At 42.3% G+C, this 21,866-nt stretch overlaps 1 long non-coding RNA gene and 3 other non-coding genes across 4 annotated transcripts; all 4 read left to right on the top strand.

The window, feature by feature from the left end:
• Nucleotides 1-7,099: 7,099 nt before the first annotated feature.
• LOC134495058 (small nucleolar SNORD12/SNORD106) lies at nt 7,100-7,194 on the top strand. Its single transcript, XR_010067754.1, has one exon. It is a non-coding gene; the product is annotated as a small nucleolar SNORD12/SNORD106 (small nucleolar RNA).
• Nucleotides 7,195-7,286: 92 nt separating this feature from the next.
• On the top strand, nt 7,287-11,081 carry LOC134492913 (uncharacterized). Its single transcript, XR_010067531.1, has 4 exons — nt 7,287-7,422; nt 8,906-9,026; nt 10,434-10,526; nt 10,965-11,081. It is a non-coding gene; the product is annotated as an uncharacterized LOC134492913 (long non-coding RNA).
• On the top strand, nt 8,742-8,832 carry LOC134495057 (small nucleolar SNORD12/SNORD106). Its single transcript, XR_010067753.1, has one exon. It is a non-coding gene; the product is annotated as a small nucleolar SNORD12/SNORD106 (small nucleolar RNA).
• On the top strand, nt 10,249-10,340 carry LOC134495059 (small nucleolar SNORD12/SNORD106). Its single transcript, XR_010067755.1, has one exon. It is a non-coding gene; the product is annotated as a small nucleolar SNORD12/SNORD106 (small nucleolar RNA).
• Nucleotides 11,082-21,866: the final 10,785 nt, after the last annotated feature.

The raw sequence follows: 21,866 nt of genomic DNA, 5'->3' as shown, positions 1-21,866 counted from the left end.
TTTCCCCCTTCAGCCATTACTAATTCCTCTTTCACAAGAAAATTTTCTGGTAAAGAGTAGCGAGGTTGGTTTGAAAAATGATTCTCAGCTTTATGTGATGATTGCCTTATCCTAAGTAAAACTCTCAGACTCAAAATGTCAATTCAGGTTCTGGATTTATTTAGAAAAGAGTGCAAACAGGTAAAAAGCTGAGAATGAGAAAAGCGCGCCTAAACTCAAACTAAATAGCGTCTTTGCAAACAACACCCTACCCCCTCCCTCACATACAGTTCGCCCCACATTCCCAGGTGCTCCTAACGAGCTCTGCTGATCAACGGGCAAAAAGACCTTGACATTTCAGAGATAGCCTAAACACATTCCACCAGGCACAGGTCAGCACGTCTCCTGTACAAGGCTCTCAGCAGCACCCTCCCAACCCAGACACGTATCAGCACCTTGGCAAGCGAACCGTTACGATGTAGACAAACACCAGAACGGTGAACATGACAACCTGGAGCTGACTGTAGTTCAGATCATGAACTTCTTATTGCACAATTTAGGATAAGACTAAAGAGATTAGGGAAGACCCACAGATCAGCTAGATATGAGCTCACTAATATTCCTAAGGAATATGCAGTGGAGGTGAAGAATCGATTTAAGGGACTGGACTTAGTAGATAGGGTCCCGGAAGAACTCTGGACAGAAGTTCGCAACATTGTTCAGGAGGCGGCAACAAAATACATCCCAAAGAAAGAGAAAACCAAGAAGGCAAAATGGCTGTCTGCTGAGACACTAGAAGTAGCCCAAGAAAGAAGGAAAGCAAAAGGCAACAGTGATAGGAGGAGATATGCCCAATTAAATGCAAAATTCCAGAGGTTAGCCAGAAGAGATAAGGAATTATTTTTAAACAAACAATGCATGGAAGTGGAAGAAGACAATAGAATAGGAAGGACAAGAGACCTCTTCCAGAAAATTAGAAACATCAGAGGTAAATTCCAGGCCAAAATGGGTATGATCAAAAACAAAGATGGCAAGGACCTAACAAAAGAAGAAGAGATCAAGAAAAGGTGGCAAGAATATACAGAAGACCTGTATAGGAAGGATAACAATATCGGGGATAGCTTTGACGGTGTGGTCAGGGAGCTAGAGCCAGACATCCTGAAGAGTGAGGTTGAATGGGCCTTAAGAAGCATTGCTAATAACAAGGCAGCAGGAGACAACAGCATCCCAGCTGAACTGTTCAAAATCTGGCAAGATGATGCTGTCAAGGTAATGCATGCTATATGCCAGCAAACTTGGAAAACACAAGAATGGCCATCAGATTGGAAAAAATCAACTTATATCCCCATACCAAAAAAGGGAAACACTAAAGAATGTTCAAACTATCGAACAGTGGCACTCATTTCACATGCCAGTAAGGTAATGCTCAAGATCCTGCAAGGCAGACTTCAGCAATTCATGGAGTGAGAATTGCCAGATGTACGAGCTGGGTTTAGAAAAGGCAGAGGAACTAGGGACCAAATTGCCAATATCCGCTGGATAATGGAAAAAGCCAGGGAGTTTCAGAAAAACATCTATTTCTGTTTTATTGACTATTCTAAAGCCTTTGACTCTGTGGGCCATAACAAATTGTGGCAAGTTCTTAGTGGTATGGGGATACCAAGTCATCTTGTCTGCCTCCTGAAGAATCTGTATAAACGACCAAGTAGCAACAGTAAAAACAGACCACGGAATAACGGACTGGTTTAAGATTGGGAAAGGAGTACGGCAGGGCTGTATACTCTCACCCTACCTATTCAACTTGTATGCAGAACACATCATGCGACAAGCTGGGCTTGAGGAATCCAAGGCTAGAGTTAAAATTGCTGGAGGAAACATTAACAATCTCAGATATGCAGATGATACCACTTTGATGGCTGAAAGCGAAGAGGAACTGAGGAGCCTTATGATGAAGGTGAAAGAAGAAAGTGCAAAAGCTGGCTTGCAGCTAAACCTGAAAAAAACCAAGATTATGGCAACCAGCTTGATTGATAACTGGCAAATAGAGGGAGAAAATGTAGAAGCAGTGAAAGACTTTGTATTTCTAGGTGCAAAGATTACTGCAGATGCTGACTGCAGTCAGGAAATCAGAAGATGCTTAATCCTTGGGAGAAGAGCAATGACCAATCTCGATAAAATAGTTAAGAGCAGAGACATCACGCTGACAACAAAGGTCCGCATAGTTAAAGCAATGGTGTTCCCTGTAGTAACATATGGCTGCGAGAGCTGGACCATAAGGAAGGCTGATCGATGCTTTTGAACTGTGGTGTTGGAGGAAAATTCTGAGACTGCCTTGGACTGCAAGAAGATCAAACCAGTCCATCCTCCAGGAAATAAAGCCAGACTGCTCACTTGAGGGAATGATATTAAAGGCAAAACTGAAATACTTTGGCCACATAATGAGAGGACAGGACACCCTGGAGAAGATGCTGATGCTAGGGAGAGTGGAAGGTAAAAGGAAGAGGGGCCAACCAAGGGCAAGGTGGATGGATGATATTCTAGAGGTGACGGACTCGTCCCTGGGGGAGCTGGGGGTGTTGACGACCGACAGGAAGCTCTGGCGTGGGCTGGTCCATGAAGTCACGAAGAGTCGGAAGTGACTAAACAAATAAACAACATGGATTATTCTGCTTGGAGCTTTTATCAAAATATGGTAGTCACCCAGTTGGAGACCCTACCCTAAGGGCATGTGTTGTATTCTGCGGTACAGCTACTAATAGGCACTACTGCCATTGAAACATACAATTCCAGCATAGCTGGCAATTTGGTAGAACTCTCCCTAAGTCCCATTGCAAACAAAGGCAACCTTTTAAGGCTAAGGATAACAAAATACAACAAATAGGATCAATGCTCTCAAGTAGTTAATATGACTGAGTTCCATTCCGTACTGATAGATTTACATCTTCAGACCTTCCTCTTTCTGACATGTCTTCAGAAAAACTTTGCTTCCCATTTATTAAAATGGGTAACTGTATTTGTTCTTGGGGGTTTTGTATATGACCAAATAGGCAAGGCTCCCCCCCCCCATTTTGAGACATTTAGGGGCAAAATGTGCATCTAAACCCCTCCAAATGGAGAAAACAGCCTGATGTTTCGAAGAGGAAATGGATGCCTTATGCTTGTGCCGAGCTGAAGGCACCCATTTTGCCCTTAATACCACCACTCAGTAACTCTACACCAGTTACTAAAAACAAAGGTTCACAAACTTTTGCTACACACAAATATGTAGCTTTGGATCATTTTCCTCAATAAATTAACAAGCATAATGCTTTTGACTCATTTGTTTAATTGGGTTCTCTTTATCTAGTTTTAGGACTTGTGTGGAGAACAGATCAAGCTTTAGGTCATATTTATGCAGAAATACTGAAAATTCAAAAGGGTTCACAAACTTTTAAGAACCACTATAAGTCCCCTCTAATATGTAGAGTTTGGGTTGTAGCTGTGTGCATGATCTCACTCTCACCTCAACCCAGAATGGATACTAGTGGATACTATTCCATTCTAGCATAATGTCTTAATGTCTGGAAAAACTATCAATGCGAAACATCTGTAAGTTGTTATAAAACCAAACGCTTAAGTCCAATGAAATTGTTCCGGTGCTCACTGAAGGGTGCTGTTATCATTTGGACGCTGCCTCTCAACTATTAAATGGCCAGTTTGCCTTCTAATACATTTTGTGTCCAGGGTAAGGTCATTTGAACCAAGCTTGACATCTGTGTGGTAATCATGTTGAACCTTGCTTGGCTTTCAAGATTAGCCAAGATCAGCTAAATAGTAGTTTGGCTTTGTGCCCATGACTGAGCTTGATTTTGAAGCCTATCTTTGTTATAGATAACACCCTCTGCAGTGTTGTAATCAGGAATTCTGGCAGGTTGTAACAAGGTGGGTTTTTTTAATGGTACCTGGAGAGATTTATTGTTACAAGAGCAGTAATTAATAAAACTGCCATTTCTTGAATGGTAATGAAGATTTATGTATTAACAATGGCTACAAAGTACATCATTCTGGGAATACAAATCATGAGCTGATTCTGAAATAGTCCTTGCAGTGCTGTCATCACAAAATGGCTTAGCCTTAAGAGAGAATGTAGGTCATCCAGTTCTTGCTGGAAGACAAAAAAATATAAATTAAAAAAAATGCATTCATGTCAACACATATCCACAGTTCTGCAGGTCTAAGATTTGTGGACACCTTTTTTCAAAGGTAAAACCAAACTTTGCAGAATTTTCCATCAGACATTTCAGTCAAGTTTGATGGGGACCTTCTTTGTACATAAAATCCATTGCTCATTCAGCTCTAGATGTCTCCTGTTGAAATTATCTAATAAAAGCTCCTGACCAGAAGTGCCATAAATCCTGCAAGTCAGCATAGATGAGAATACTGAGTTACAAGGACTGCTGGGATGCTTTATGTCTTGCTTCCATGGATACTAAATGAGGATGTCAAATGTGCATAGGATGGGAGGCTGGTTACTGAAAGTGGAACAACAGTGCAACCTTCCCTGAAGCAAAAAAACCATGTGCCTTTATCTAGAGAAGTCCTTCCCGTTCTGATTCCACACACACACACACGCACCCCACAGATGAAGCCCAATGTCTTCACTCAAATTCCCAGTTAATATTTTGCAACAATTGGCACAACTGGAACCTGTGATTAACTGCAATAACAATATATCTGTTGAACCTAAGTAGAGTTGACATACATTGTCAAAGAGAAGAGACACACACACACCAAAAGTGCTTTAGCAAAAAAATGAAATACGATACATTTTTTCTCTTCTCTTTGACAATGTATGTATCTTCATCATTATTATCTTTGTGTTTTGCTCTTTTTCTTTTGTTAATTAAAAGGCTATTAAAAATAAATAATAAAGTTGCTATAAAGAAATCTAAACAGGAATCTGCTGACTCTGCTCTGTCCAAGATGAGTTCAAGGTAATGAGCAATCCAAGTTAAGTAAGTTGGCCTGTCCTTGTTTTGTCCCATCTTTTTGTTCTCAGAGATGTTTGAAAGGTATATACCACATTTGTAATTATTTTGCTTCTTTTCTCAACCCTTTCCAAGCAAAGGGATGCAACGGTCGAGTAATTAGTTGATCTGAATCCATGCTAAGACTTCCAGTTTCATTCCTTCTTTCATGCAGTGCAACTCAAGGAAGCATACATAGCTCTCCATGTTCCAATTTTTATCCCCCAAAACAATCCTGTGAAATAGGTTGAGCTGGTATAGGCTCAAAGTCACCCAGTTCCTCCATTCATGAGGGTAAGCTTGAACCTGGGTCTCCTTTTTGTCCCTCAGTTTATCCACTACTATGCTGGCCATTGGATAAATGTGTCTGAATTCAAGCTGCTTTGCATCTTTGCCACAGATGATACCTTCTTGATATATTTCAGCTACACTCCCATGCCCCCAGGTAGGTAGTGGACACTGTAATCCAACACATCTGGAAGATGCCCATCTTGGGAGGACAGTACAATCAATATTGGTTGGGATCTGTGTATATGAAAACATAGCTTTATTACCTACTACCCCAGCCATGAAACATTCTGGAATTAATGAAACAAATATATGGTAGGAGAGTCCCAGCATCACTGACACTTCTGGCTTTCAGTTCATAGCTAAGAGCTTCATGAAATTCAATCACAACAGACTTGCTAGTGCAGTAATCCTAAGGAAAAGAGAAGCGTTTTCTGATTATTAAGCATCATCTTGTACAATCCCTTACAGGATCTTCTAAGTGAAGGCTGGGCTACCTGTTGCTGAGGGTGGACTAGAACCTGGGTTTCCCCTTCCTGGTCCAACACCTTAACCCAGTGTTTCTCAACCTTGACAACTTTAAGATGTGGAAACTTCAACTCCCAGAATTCCCCAGCCAGCCCCAGAGTTGAGAAACACTGCCTTAACCACCCATTTCAAAGTATGCGTGCTACAGTTTCTGCCCGCCAATTATCTACCCTGCTCCTTTGAGCGTTTCCTGTTCAACTTTGGGGACTTAAGGATGTGCTTGTTTTCATCATCTTTCTTAAAATGTGCTACAGTATGGTTAAGGAAAAATTGTTACGTCTTATGGGAAGGATTTTAATTTTTTATGAATACTCTGTGGTCTGCAGTAGGAGGACTGTGGTTGCTCTGACAAGTGAATTTAAGCTGGCTTTAGTCTGCCAAGAAAATGTCGCGAAAGCGGTGTCCCCCCAAAGGGTCAGACATGACTCGGTGCTTGCACAGGGGACCTTTCACCTTTCTACAACCCATTAAACTCAATTTCCTTGGATTTATTTCAGGACTTTAGTTCTCTGTTATATCTTCTTTTTGAATTTGCAAAAACAGTACGACTGTGAAAATTATCCCATAAACTCTGTGTTCCTTACTAAAGATCTACTTTCTATTGAGTTTCGAGAAATATTCCTGAGTAAGCATGTTAGCGATTGAGCTTCCATTCGCCTTATGCAGAGCAAATCCGTATTTGTCACATTTTATCCATTATATAGCCATGTTTTCGCTTTTACCATCCGAAATAAAGGATAATTGCCCGTTACCATTCTACGTTCCACACCAATACTCTATTCCAGGATGATTAAACGAAGCAGAATTGCGTTCAGCGTCTGCGTATCAAATTTGCAAAGCTAAAGTGTTCCTCTCAACCCTCAAATATAACTTGTCCCGCCCCATAACGCCAGCTACCAATCAAAGAAGGCACGCAAATATTAGCATACACTAGGGTCTCTGAAAACTACATTTCCCAAAATGCTTTGGACGGACCTGCGCACCAAGCTGCTCTAGCGTATATAAGGACACGACGCAAACGCACGCGTTCCTTTTGGATTCTTCTTCGAAGGTGGGTGAGGTGAGTCTCTCTGGAGAGTAGTGCTTGGCGATCGGCCGCCATCTGCCAAGTTTTTCGATGTTCGTGAGATTTTAGCGTGCCTCGCCGATTTCTCATTCCCCCCTTTTCTTTTTTCGCGGTATATTAGCCGAGTCTTCTTTCTCTTAAGATTATGCAAAATGTATTTAGGAGCCTCTCCCCTGCGTTTTTCTTTCACGTACTCTTCTCCCAGGATGCAGACTTAGCGCGTGGAAGTTTAATTGGTGCTCATGATGACTTTTAAGACTTTTTTCCCCATCAGAGCGGAAGTGTTGAACTCTTTGCTGTTTGCCAGAACTTGTCTGATGCGCCAGTTGTACTGTGAGGAGGGAGGGGAGGGGAGGGGAGCGGGGGCTGGGAATTGATACACCTTGTTTTTGTTAAGGATGTAGGGTAATCTTTCTGTCTTGGATCTCTTTCTGTTTCAGGCGGTGTTGTGAAGAATGGCCGACGGAAGCGGTCACAAAGCTCTCCAAGCTGAAAGATGTGGAATCACCTAAAGTACTATTATCCATTCTGTGGTGAATGTGGTGAAAAGGACATGTGAGTTTCTGGCTGCCTATTTTTAGTTGGGTGCAGAAGAATGCACATGGCATAGTAATAAAGGGTGACAGATATTAATAGTGTACATGTTTGGGGGGTTGTGCCTTTGAGGTTTTTTTGTGCCTGGAGTTCTTGATTCCCGGTAACTGCCTGGACAGGTCCCTGCAGTCTTCTTGGCAAGGTTTTTTTGGAAGTGGTTTGCCATGGCCTCCTTCCTAGGACAGAGAGAGGGACTGGCCCCAGGTCACCCTGCTGGCTTTGTGCCCAAGGCGGGACTAGAACTCACAGTCTCCTGGTTCCTAGCCTGATGCCTTTAACCATTACACCAAACTGGCTCTCATCACAAGCATGTACTTAGCTCAGAATGTTAATAGCTGTTCTGCTGAAGCTTTCGACCACAGTGGATTCTCTTCACTGTTGAAATCTTGCAAACTCCTATGGGATATGCTTGAATTGGCAGCACTTTATTTCTGTGCTGAAATTTATTTCTTTATTTAAATGAAGGAAGCTGCCCATCTCACAGCAATGACTCTGAGTATTTCCTATGAATATTTTAAAAGGAGCTGTGCACCCTCGTGTCTGCCTTATTACAATAGAAGAAATAAGAGCCAGATTCTTCTTCATAGGAATTGCTGTGCAACTTTTCAAATTCCTACCCAATGTGAGTTTTGGTTAGACATTTTGGGAGCAATAAACCCACATTGGCTATCAGCTTCTGTTTTCCTGTTAAAAAACTTGTAAGCATGGTGCAGGTTGCTCCTCCTCCCCTAATATTCCTGGGTTGAAGGAGATGGTCTGAAGAGCCACTGTAAGCCCATTCATTCAGTGGGTAGATGGCACTGAGGCATGGCCTGCCAAGCTGAGTACACTTTTCAGCAGCACCACAGAGCAAGTATTATGCACATGCAGTTCCTACTTACAGAGGAGGCAGAATGCTGTTCCTGTTTTGTACTCTTTCCTTGTAAATCCCCCAGATATTATAGCTTGTTTGATCACCTTGCACAGTAGTTAAAAGCTTATTTGTTCTTGCAAGCAGAGTTAAAAAAAAATCTATTTTATGGATCACATTTTTGTTAATTTTTGCACTTTGGGTTGTTGAAATTTCTGTAGGAATACTTTTCAAAAGCAATCATGAGGCTGGAAAATAACGATGCATTGATGGATAATCATTTTAACTGAACAGAATTTAAGCTACCTGTAAATTATTTGTTGCTTGCATGTCATTTCTCTTTGAAAGCTAGATTGGCAAATAGGAAACAAGGAAATTATCATAGTTGCAAATATCCTGGGGATCATTCCTTCTCTGGTGTGTCTTTAGAGCTGATGTATATGATGACTAAAGCTTTTTTCCCCATCAGAGCGATGCTGTTGATCTTACTCTATTAGCCAGATCTTGTCTGATACATCAGCTGGTGTGTTCGCTTATTCCATCCAAGGCAGACTAGCCTATAATGTAACTACTAGTTCTTCTGTATCATTTTAGGATTCAAATGAATCCATGAAGAAGTAGCAGGATTCTTGTACTGGCTCGATGAAAAAGAGGAGTCACTTAAACCTAAAAAGAATTGGGCCACTTGTTCCAAGCACATCCAGTAAATATAGAGGTGAGAATGCTTGTTTTGTTATGTTCTTAAGTTAGAAAAGTAATCTCAGAATCTTGTTTCCTAAGTGGAACATTCAGGAAGACTCTGAAATGTTACATTTCCCTCTTGGACCATGCTGATCTGGCTGCTCTGACTGGAGGCTTTCCAGACAATTTAGTTCTGGAACACTTACAAACCAGAATGGTTAGATTGACTTGGTCCTGGAGGAAACAGCATTTTGGAGTTCTCTGGAAGGGAGTGCTTTGCTCCTCCCTATAATTAGTTGGAGACAGTATACCATGGAGTGTCCTGGAGCAAATTCTGCCTCTCCCAGGAGTTCATGGCATAACTCAACTTTACAAATAAAGACTAAAATGTGCAGTACAAGGATTATCCTGGTCAACCTTGTTTTAAAGATTTTGGAAAGGTTCCTGAAGTACTTTGCATGGTTTTTCTTTGGGGTTAAAGAATGAAAGGTAATGTTAACAGCTTCAAGTTGAGGTCAAATTCTTAAGACTATCTGGATGGGTCTATGCATGTTGGGAAAATGTGGGTGGAAAAAACTTGGAAATCCTAGTTGAGTTTGATGAAATTGGTTCTTGAAGCTGCCTAAGTTGCAGACTTCTGTGTTGCAAATTGACTGAAAAGGCAGTTTATAGGAAACATTTCATTACAGTTTAATCAAAGCTTTTCCTTAGCTATCTGTGAGCTGTACTTCTTTTAAGTATCAGTGAATGGAGGGGGATACAAATTTGGTTGTGGATTGAACTGCCCATAGTTTTGGCAATGTGATGTCCTCCAGATGCCTGGGCTTTAACTCTCATTAGCCCCAACCAGTACCTGGGAAGTTTCCCACTCCTGATTTAAACTGCTTAGATATGTGTAAGCATGTACCTAATAGGAACTCTTGTTAGTGCATTTGTTGAAAACAAAAAGCTTTCATTTACTCATAAGGCAGAGCAGGAAATTGATGAGCCTGAGGCTCATATCGTGCTAAAACATGGTGCAGTCTTGCATCTAAAATGACCTCAAATATAAAATGAACTGTGCTACTCTGATCCAGAAGCTTGACTGCAGTTGGCAGAGTTGTATGGTTTTTAAGACTGCCACAGAACTTAATCAGACTGGGTAATTGAAAGAATCAAGAGATACGGTTATTCTCTGCAGTTGTCGCCTATCAAGCTTGCTTGAAAGTCAAGTACTCTTAAGATAAAGAAGACAAAGGGACTGCAAATTATGTAGTTCAGTGGTACATGATGACTATTTCTTTTTCCCCCATCATATCGACTATGCTGATCAAGCATGTGTTCTAGCCAAATAGCCTGATTCCACTGATACCCAAGTCTTAATGTTGCACATTTTGTATTGAGTTTGAAGGCAGAAGCCAGATGTAAATCTTCTCAGTTCATGTGGCTTACTATCTTCCAGGAGATTGGTGCATGGCTTGGAGCACATGGTGATATAAGAAGCTGCATCAGATTTTTCTTGGATTGCTACTCAGTGTGTAAATCCTGCAGAAAGGTTTGTTTTACTTAACATACAAATGTGTAGGACCATACCTTTTATATAATTGCTTTGAAAGAAATGTACATTATGATGATAGCTTCTTGGAAGTAGCTACTGTATGTAGTGTGATGGGCTACATATCTTCATCTTGGATGGGAAGCATGTAGATATGCAGATAATGGTGCTTTTTCTCCCAGTTCTCCATAATAAATCAACTAAAGCTGTGCACGTACGTGGCCTGACATAGTTGGCTAAACCATCTTGTACTGTTTTTGGTTTATCTTGATCTGTGAACAAAACTTGTGTATAATTCAACAAACTGGTAAAACAAGTGATGCATAGAATTATATGAGAATTGAGCACTTAAGTTCGTTGGTGGAAAGGGTTTAGGGCCTTACTCAATTCTGCTGCCTTTAGTAAATCCAGACTAAACATTGTTTCCTTTTTTAACAGATTCTCGACTGCCGTCTGATGTTTGCAAGAGTAGTGTGAGACCCTGACTTGCTGGAAAATGATTTGAATTCAGTAGTGTTGACACTCAATAAATACATTATTTGCACTATGGCAAAACTAAGTGGTTGCAAGTCCTCATTGGTGGAACAAACTCAGTTTGTCGTCTTGTCTGGGGGCACAGGCCCTCAGTGTGTAGGTTCAGAACTGGTCCAGTATGAACAGGGGCTGTACTTGTTTATTGGGATAGTTAACAAAGGGCTGTACCTTGGTAGGACACTTTGTGTTGCCTACAGGTTCATGACATCCCCAAGTAGCAGAGTTGTGGAACAACTGAGTAAAAATTGGCTGGCACTGAGCCATGATCCCTCATTATTTCTTAAATTTGTTTAAGAAATAATTTATAGATTTATATCCTTTTAATTCAGAAGCTCAAAGCACCATACATAGTGATTTCTCCTCTCATTTCCCCCCACAACACTGACTCTGTTGTAGTTGGGCTGAGAGAGAATGATTGGCCCAAAGTCACCCATAGAGTTGCACTGGAGAAGGTGGGCTAGAGCCCGGGTCTCCCCAGTGCCAGTTCAGCATCAGGCTCTATCGTGTTACGTAACTAATACAGCACACATAGCTAATAGTGGAGAACTTTGCAGAAGGGAACGTTGGAAGAAGGGTATTTGCATATTAAGCTGGAATGGTGCCTCCTAGGCACTGAGTCTTGATGTAGATCATCGACAGGGTTGGGAGGTAAATGTATTTATGTTGCTGCCCATCTCATGTGTATGACTTTGGGCAGCTTACAGACAGATGTCAGCGTAGCTAGGTGACTTGTGAAAGAACGGCTTTCTGCTTTTTCTCTCCTGATGTCTGTGAGCCAGCCTGCCACACACTGCATGGCAGAAAGCTGAAGGGTGCACCATTTGTCTTCCTAGAAGAACGTGTGAGCTTGTTCTTTGCAAGTCTGTTTGAGATGCTGCTGAAGATAAGCATTGGGTAATATGGCACACTTTTGCTGAGAGAGTAGATGCTGTAACTGGTCCTCTGGTTATGAAAAGGCTTGGGGCTTAATTGCCATTTGTGTTCACAGAGAAGCTAGCAAAGTAAGACCTAGCATGTTTTAGCACGCGCGCACACAGCCAATGCAGTCGGTTATTGGATAAGCTAGGCTTTGAACTGAGTGTTAAAAACGTCCTCAGTTCTTAGTGAAGCCGCAAAATAACACCTGTGATTTTTGTAGACTTTTTCAGAAATCATTGAAAAAGCCATTCTTCAGTTTCTACAATTCCAAAACACTTATATAAGGATAGTTAACAGCTTTATTAGCTTTCCTTCATGCAAGTTGAATTTTACATCCTGCCTTTTGGTGGGAAGACTTAAAGTGCTTTAATAATATACAGAAACCTACAGAAGACTGCACAGCAACCCAACTTGTCAGTCTGGTAATAAACACCAATCTCTGATCTTACTAGGACACAAGTCACAAATATCCAGTTGTCTTCAGTCTCTTGGCTCCTTTTATGCTCTGCAAATTTAGGGATCCTTTTCAGAGGAAAATACCATTTCTGGTGAATTTCTTCAAGGCAGGCCTCAAAGTCTCTTTAGAACTTGCTTGAGTCCAGACAAGCCGTCTCTTGCTGCAAGTCTCTTGCTGCATGTTTCTGTCCCACTCCATATGCATTGGGAAGCAGTTGACATCAGGTTCCACAGCTGAAAAGAATTTCCTTGCCTGTCTGATGCTGATGTTCACAGTCAATATTTATTGCTTTCAAAATTCCCATCTTTGCTTCTAAATAGGTGTTACTTAAATGCAGGCTACAAACCCTCATTTAGCGCTCCTTCCCAAGATTTCCCCCCTCCTCTGAAGGTAGGCCAATATTATGTGGCAACGTTTACATGAGTGGTTAAAGCTCACGTACTGTGACATTTTTCATCCTTAGCATTTTAAGATGTGTGGACTTACAAGTCTCAGAATTCCAGAATGCTGGCTGGGAAATTCTGGGAGTTGAAGTTCACACATCTTGAGCATTGCTAAGGATAAGAAACACTGGTGCAGCGAATAATGTAACTCCTGTTCTGAGTTGTTTGGTTTTAATTGAGTCCTCTGGGCAAACCTTACTCTTGTACTTTGTAAATTACAGTGCATGGATTAGTGTACTGTGCAAACCTGGTCAAGTGAGCCTAAACAACGTTTCTCTAGGCCTTGTGTAAGCATCAGAACTATAAAGCCACTTTTCCTTGGAGCCAAGGCAGGATTTACAAAGATAATCCATGAGTTTGAAAAAGCCTGAAAAATGTTTGTGGTGCTTTTGGCTGGCTTAAGTTCAAAATTGGGAGGGAAGGCCTGGCCCTTAAGACCAACCAGGGCCAGCCAGCACAGCCAACATTTGGGGCTGAAGTTGGTTGGTTGCATTCTACCCACATTGGCTAGCTACAGCTGTGACCAAGTTGTACTTTCCTGACACATAGCTGGAAAAATTGCCTTTAGTTCCATAATTCTCATTAGGGCAATGCTTTCATTAGGCCACTTTTAAGTCAAAATACTAGTTGAGCCCAGCATTTTTTCTTCAAATTTATAGCCCACCTATACTTCAGGATTTCAATGTGGTGAACATAAATCTTTGTATCTTTCTTCATAGCAACAAGCTAGGGTGGGCTGAGACAATGTCTGGCCCCAAAGCACCCAGTGTTTTTGTCTTTTAATAAAAATTATTCAAGAAGATGCTACCAGACTCCTTTTTTTTTTTGCCAGTGAACTGCTGTGGCTGAGGGAGGACTTAAATTTGGTGTGAGTCCATGGTGGTAAAAAATGGTATGGTGAACTGCAGCTGGCTTTGTCAGAAGCATGGAGTGGCTAGACTGATCTAGGCTTTAAATTAGGGTGGGGTTGGGGGAAGGGAGAGGAAGAGGGGTTGAATTTACAAATGCAGGATATATGTGAGATAGATTGTCAGTAATTTACCAATTAACTGTTAGTTGAGAGCTGAGATTGCCTGAAGCCTATTGATGTATTCAAAAGGTTTTATGCTCAACAGCCTCATGTAATGGTAGACTTAAAGCCCTGTTTTTCCAAAATGCTATGGCGTGTCCTGGGAGGTTGAAATGCTCTGGTATTACCTTGTCCTTGTTTTGAGTCCGGGTGTCACATTTGTATCCATTAATTCTTTAGTGCAAAGTTTGTCCCATTTGTCCTATGGAGAATCCAGAGGGGCATTGCTGGCAGATGATGGCATATATCACATTGGAAGAACAGTATGTGAAGGTGCCTCTAATCTTGTGTGTGCACTTGTTGGGGCCTGTGATGGTGCTGTTGGTATAGATGTGGGGGCAAAGTAGAAAGTACTTTGCAGTGAAATATTTTATGTAAATACTTTTAAGTAATTACATTTAACAAAGACGTACGTGTGAATAGTATATAAGTACTTGCTGAACAGCTGATGAACTCAAAAGCAGACTTTTTATATCTGTGTTCTTGATACTGCCCAAATGTGGATTATGCGATTAAGAAAAATCGCAAAGATCTGCATGGCTACTTCTAACTTTCGGTTTTGTTTTTTGTATTTTGTGTTAAGACTTCAGGGGGTGCTGTTTGCCTGCTTTTTGCTCAGATGCAAAGGGCAGTTCACTGTTCCACCTGCTTTTTCCTTGTCGTTAGAATGGGGGATGTAATAATTAGTTTATAGGTCACAAACATATTTTTATGTTTTTATTTTCTGTTAGTGGAAGGAGGACACCTATTTGCCACATGTCCTTTAAAATGCAGACTGAAAACTATTTGGGGTTTCAATGAATAATTCAAAGCTTGGGAAGAGTTATTTTACACAATCTGTGAATAAGAAGAGCCAGTGACAAACACAGTGTTGCAGTGATGTGATGCAAGCTCCATCCCTTTTGTATGTGTTGTGACGTTGGATGTACAAAATGGATGAAGCTTATGTCAGAACTGCAGAACACTGTTTTCATCATTTTGACAAGAGTGGTGGAGCTTGTGGATCTGCAGATTGTCCCTCTTTCCAAAATACCCCTGGTCTAGAAACCCACTGAAGTGAAGGGTCTCACTTTCCCTCGCCAAAGGCCTGGGTGAAGAGCCAGGTCTTTGCAGCTCTTCTAAACAACAGAGTGGGGAACATTTGGATCTCGGGAGGGTGGGGAGAACCACATTCCAGAGGGCAGGTGCTACAGAGAAGGCACGCTGCTAGAGTCCCAAGACATGACATCGTTTAATCACAGAGACCCAGAGCGCCCCAACCCTGCAGGATCAAATTGACCAAGAAGATGTTATGGAAGACAGGCTGTCCCTCAAGTAACCAGGCCCTATGCCATGTAGGGCTTTATAGGTAACCAGCATCTTGAATTGCACCTGGAAACAAACTGGCAACCAATGCAGCTCGCAAAGCAGAGGTATTACATGGGCATAATTGAGGCATGTCCATCACTGCCCACGCCACTACATTCTGGACCTGTTGAAGCTTCCAGATGGTCTTCAAGGGTAGTCCCATGTAGATAGCATTGCAGTAGTCAAGCTGCGAGTTGACTAGGGCATGAGTGACTGAAGGGGCCCCTTGATCTAGAAAAGGGCACAATTGGTGCACCAGATGGAGCTGTGCAAACACCTTCTTAGCCACAGATGACACCTCTGGAATTCAAGATTTGGCTATCCAAATGTCATTTTTTTTTTCAAATTTAACTACCGCCCATCTCCCCCAAAGAGGGGAGATGATTAACAACATACATGAGATACTGCAAATGAACAAACATCAAAATCAACATGCATCCTTTGGTAAACAAACCTGATTACGTGATGCTAAATTAGAAACCTGTTCTGAGTTGCTTGGTTTTAATTTAGTCCTCTGTGCGAACCTTACTCTTGTACTTTGTAAATTACAGTGCATGGGTTAGTGTATTTTGCAAACCTGGTCAAGTGAGCCTAAACAGAATGTTTCTCTAGCCTTGTGTAAGCATCAGAATTATAAAGCCACTTTTCCTTGGAGCCAAGGCAGGAATACGCAAGTGAAAGAGTACCAAGGCACCATGGTCAGTCTCAGCAGGAAGAAGGAAAGTCAAGGAACTAGGATGCAAGATTTCCCACCCATGAGAAAGTGCCCATCTCCAAGCCCCATGCAGCTTTAGCATCTCATGCTGAAATGGGAAGATTTCCAATTTTTCCTGCCTGAGACGGATGATGGCATAGGAACATAGGGGTGAGATACTGATCCAAGAATAGATGCCAAAGCTTCTTGTGGAGATCCTATTTGAGTAACCCCCCAAACATACACCTACACCCATCTTCCCCAGGGATAACTCTTCCCACTGTACCTCAGTTGTGCATTCTGTTTTCCTTGGGTCTCCATCATGTCTCCAAAGTTTCCACTTTTAAGGTTTTTAATGCCTTTTATGCATATTTTGCAGAAAAAATAAATGGATGAGAAAAGCCATGGGAATACACATGGACGTTCCAGAAGTCAGGCAAACCCTATTATGCCATGCTCTGACTGAGGGAGAGTTATACAGTAAGTCTCTGTGGAACCATCCCAGAAGAAGGAACAGCGTAGGAACTGCCTCTTCTAGTTAAGGACATCCAACAGTGTGGAGACAATGCGTGACGTGACATGACACGCACTTGATTTGTAAGGCAGCAGGACGTAATCCCAGCACCCCATGTCCTTTTAGCCTAGTATTGATGATAACATTAATGCAGATCAAAAAGTTGTGTTTTTTTTTTAATGTAGACAGGACAAAATAGGCCAGCGGAAGAAAAAAAATGACAGTAATTGTGTTAACACTCAGGAAAGGAGTATCTAAGAGTTGGGATTTTATTTTTGCCCAAGAAATGGTGAAATAGATCTCTCAGAAAATTGCAACCTCTCCCCTCACCCCATGGTAATCTTCATGTCATCTTGCTTAGAAATTATTATTGAAACCCAAAGTGAGCGGAGGAGGAAATCTCCCCTGGGTGAATTTCTTTGCTTTGTTTACAGTAGTTAAAACAACTACCAGCTATTCAAATTTCTCAGCATTAGAACAGTTATAAAGAGCTGAATTAAAGGAGGGGGAGGGGGATTTGTGAGTGTGTGACAAAAAGCACATTTCTGAAGTGTTTCAAATTGTCCAGGACTTCCTGCGTTTGTTAGCATCTCAGAAAATGCCCTGCCTGTTTCCGTTGCTGCTATTTTTCTGAGCCACCCCTTAGTGCGCCTTTCCTCCAAATGGTGGTGGTGGTAGAATCTCAAGAAAGGCCATGATGCACCTTGCTTAAGGGGCATTTAATAGTAAGACGAGGTATTGCAATCCCATTGAAATGAATGGGATTTTTTTGCATTATTTATTACTGTTTCTCTTAAAAGAAGAAAGGAGGCATGGAACTAACCGTCTATTCCCAACTGTCCTAGAGGGTTCTTAGTGAACTTCAAGACATAGAAATATAGAACAATACTTCATTGTGAGTTAATATACTGGCTGTTTAGCTTAGTATGTCTTGGTTCCCCAGGACTTCAGGCTGGAGTCTTTCCCAAGGCTATCTGCATTTACTAGGAACTGAAACTAAGCTTTTCCGCATGCAAAAATAAATGTTATACCACTGAACTACTGACCTAGAGAAATTTGTCCAGCTTGTAACTGCTTCTTTGAGTACTTGTAAGCCCATGTCATCCGTGTTAGTATCTTGGCTACTTCAGCCTCTTGTTTAAATAGCTTTCAACTGTTCCAAGCATCAGGTTCTTCTTCAATGACTCTTTCTTTTAAACTTTAGCTTCATTCTTCCAGGGAACAATCTGGCTTTACTATAGCTAGTATTGAATGATTAGTTATTCTTGTGGCCAAGTTATTCTTGGCCATTTTCTCCATTGTCACAGTCCAAAGGCATCAGTTCTTCTTTGTTCGTGCTTTTGGATGATCCGGCTTTCACAACCATATATTACAGCTGGGAAAACCAGGAAAACCCCAACCCTTGACAGTATGTACCTTTGTTGTCCATGTGAGATCTCTGTATTTCAATATTTTGTCTAAACATGTCATAATCTTTCTCCCAAGAGGCAAACATCTCTTTCTTTCATGGTTATATAATTGCCATTCTGGTGAATTTTTGAGCCCATAAAGTTGGTTGTTATTTCTTTCTGCCTATTTGCATCGGGTTAGAATCTGTTGTCAAGACCTTTGTTTTTTTTTAATATTGAGCATTAAACTTAATATTTGCACTCTCTTCTTTCACCTTCAGCAACTGGCTCTGTAAGTCTTCCTTGCTTGTTTTGAATGGTATGATCAGTATATCTGAGGCTAGGTCTCTCTCAGCAATTTTAATTCCAGTTTCCATTTCTTCTAGTACAACACTTCTCATGATTTGTGTGCATATACTGTAAATTAAATAAAGTGATAGTATACAACTTTAGCAAACTCATTTCTTAACTATTAACCATTTAATTGTCATATATATATAAAAAATTCCCTTCTCACCCCTGTGGGTGGTATGTGTCTTCCTCAACCTTGGGTCCTCTACCAGAGGCCTGGGAGCTTGAGGGTTCTGCGCAGTATCTTGGCTGTTCTAGCACTGCACTGTTCTGGACAGTCTTGGAGCTCTCTTTGTTCCTGGGATCTTTTGGAGCCACTCCCAGCTTGGGGGTCACAGCCCCAAGTGCCCCTACCACCACTGGGACCACTTTGGCCTTCACTTTCCACATCTTCTCTAGTTCCCCTTTCAGACCCTGGTACTTCTCCAGCTTCTCATACTCCTCCTTCCTGATGTTGCTGTCACTTGGCACTGCTACATCTACTACAACTGCTGTCTTCTGGTCCTTGTCTACTACCATGATGTCTGGTTGATTGGCCAGTACCTGCCTGTATGTCTGGATCTGGAAGTCCCACAGGATCTTAGTCCTATCATTCTCCACAACCTTCTGTGGAACCTCCGATCTGGACTTGGGATACCATGCAGATGTTCCTATATACAATGCCAGCTACTTGGTTGTGCTGTTCAGTGCATGCTGTTCCTGCCTGCATCTTACATCCTGCCACTATGTGTTGCACTGTCTCTGAGGCCTCTCTGCACAGTCTGCACCTCAGGTCCTGTCTAGTGTGGTAGACCCCTGCTTCTATGGATCCGGTGCTTAGTGCCTGTTCTTGTGCCTTTATGATCAGTGCCTCAGTGCTGTCTTTTAGTCCAGCCCTTTCCAGCCACTGGTAGGATTTCCCAATGTCAGCCACCTCAGCTATCTGTCAGTGGTACATCCCATGCAGGGTCTTGTCTTGCCATGGTACTTCCTCTGCTTGATCTTCCTCCCATGTCTGCTGCTGCCTCAGGCATTCTCTCAACAGCTCATCTTTAGGCGTCATCTTACTGATGTACCCCTGGATGCTCTGGGTCTCATCCAGGACAGTGGCTTTGACACTCAACAGACCCAGCCCACCCTCTTTCTGCCTGGTGTACAGTCTTTGGGTGTTGGACTTGGGGTGGAAGCCTCTGAACATTGTGAGGAGCTTCTGGGTCTTCACATCAGCAGCCTCCATGTCCTCTTTTGGCCAGCTCACTATTCCGGCAGGGTATCTGATGACTGGCAGGGCATACATGTTGATGATGTGGATCTTGTTCTTCTCACTGAGCTGGCTCTTCTCATTGAGCTGGCTCTTCAGGACCTGTCTTTGGTGGTACTTGGATATTGCTGTCTTCCTTGCTTCCTTATTGTGGTTCCCATGTGCTGTGGGATACCAAGGTACTTGTAGCTGGTCTGTATGTCTGCTATGTGGCTTGCTGGTAGTTCCACCCCATCAGTCTTAACTACCTTCCCTCTCTTTACTACCATCTGGCCACACTTCTCCAGGCCGAATCACATCCCAATGTCCCCACTGTAGATCCGTGTCAGTTGGATCAGTGAGTTGATGTCTCATTCACTCTTAGCATATAGCTTGCTATCATCCATGTAGAGGAGGTGGCTGATGGTAGTTCCACTCTTGAACTTGTATCCGTATCCAGTCCTTGTGATAATCTGGCTGAGGAGGTTCAAGCCCATGCAGAACAACAGTGGGGACAGTGCATCACCTTGGTATATGCAGCACTTGATGACCACTTGTGCGAGCTGCCTTGAGTTGATTTCCAGTCTTGTCTTCCACAGTCCCACTGTGTTGTTGAGGAAGGTCCTGAGTGTCCTGTTGACTTTGTATAGTGCCAGGCATTCACTGATCCATGTGTGGGGCATTGAGTCATAGACTTTCTTGTAGTCAATCTGCCTTGAGTTGATTTCCAGTCTTGTCTTCCACAGTCCCACTGTGTTGTTGAGGAAGGTCCTGAGTGTCCTGTTGACTTTGTATAGTGCCAGGCATTCACTGATCCATGTGTGGGGCATTGAGTCATAGACTTTCTTGTAGTCAATCTCTCCGCCTGAGACTCAGATTGGTCTGTCTAGACCTTGAGTCTCAGGCGACTGCGCTATCTATGAGCAACTGGTGTTTGGAGCCTCTGGTGTTGTTCCCAATGCCCTTCTAAGCTGTGCTCATGTACTGGCCTATATGGTCCTGCAGCTTGGTGGCTATGATGCCTGATAGGACTTTCCATGTTGTGGGGAGGCAGGTTATTGGCCGGTAGTTGGATGGTGTTGTTCCCTTGTTGGGGTCTTTCTTGATCAGCACTGTCCTACCTTGTGTCAGCCAGTCTGGGTGGGAGCCTGCTGCTAGCAGCTGGTTCATCTGTGCTGCTAGGTTTTCATGCACTGCTGTTTGTTCCTTTAGCCAGTAGGTGTGGGTCATGTCTGGGCCAGGTGCTGTCCAGCTCTTCATGTTCTTGACCCACTGTTGGATGTCTGCTACTGTGATAGTTTAATGGTTCCTGCTCTGTGAGATTTCTGTGGTCTGCTGTCAGGTCCTGGAGCCACTTTGCATTGGTGTTATGTATCTTCTCTTTCTCCCATATGTTCTTCCAGTACTGTTCATTTTCTGCTGTTGGTGGCTCTGCTGTTATGTATATATTTGGTGCCTTCAAGTCAGTGTTGATTCCTGGTGACTGCTTGGACAAGCCCCTACATTTTTCTTAGCAAGGTTTTTCAGAAATGTTTTGCCATTGCCTCCTTCCTAGGGCTGAGAGAGAGGGACTGGTCCAAGATCACCCAGCTGGCTTTGTGCCTAAGGCGGGACTAGAACTCACAGTCTCCCAGTTTCTAGTCTGATGCCTTAATCACTACACCAAACTGGCTCTCCATAATTGCCGTATATTTCATTCTAATTGTTATTTTCCTGGTCATCATACAAATTCTTCACCAGGCAGAGGAGGTGGCCTGGAACACCATGTTTCTTAAGAGCTATACAGAATTTGTTGTGGTCTACACAGAAACCTTAATATAATCAGTAAAGCAAAGAGAGATGCATTTTTGGAACTTTCTTGCCATTTCTGTTCTTTGAGTGTTATCAATGAGATCCTGGATGCTTCTTTCTCTTCTGAATCTGGCTTGATCTATAATTTCTAATAGTCACAGCTGGCATGGTCAGTAATGAGGAATGCTAGGTTGTAGTTCAACATCATCAGCAAGTTAAAAGTCACGGTTCATCTGCATTTTCTAACTCTCACAGGAGTTCTGTTTTACTCTGCATTCTCAAGTCTTACCATCCCTTCATTTTTAATAGCCATTTTCTATCCAGAAAACATGCACAGTACAACTTATGGGGATTTTGAAATGGCAAGAGCAGGTGTGAATACAGACAAATTCTGCAGGAATCTAGACCCATTGTTTTTACAGTATGTCAAAGAGGACCACAAAGAGGCTCATAATACCCACTCTCAGATAATGGCCTCATAACTATTTCCTGCTGTGTTGCGACCCCATTATCTCTTTGTTTTCCATATTATTGCTTTGAGCGGATAAATTCATATTTTACTGAGCTCTACTTGGCTGGAATCTACTCCATCTCTCTCTGCTGCAATATACTGTG

This window comes from Candoia aspera, chromosome 3 (genome assembly GCF_035149785.1).
Source record: "Candoia aspera isolate rCanAsp1 chromosome 3, rCanAsp1.hap2, whole genome shotgun sequence".
NCBI classification, from domain to species: domain Eukaryota; kingdom Metazoa; phylum Chordata; class Lepidosauria; order Squamata; family Boidae; genus Candoia; species Candoia aspera.
The sequence above is the reverse complement of the archived record's forward strand: the minus strand, read 5'-3'. Positions and strand labels throughout refer to the sequence as shown.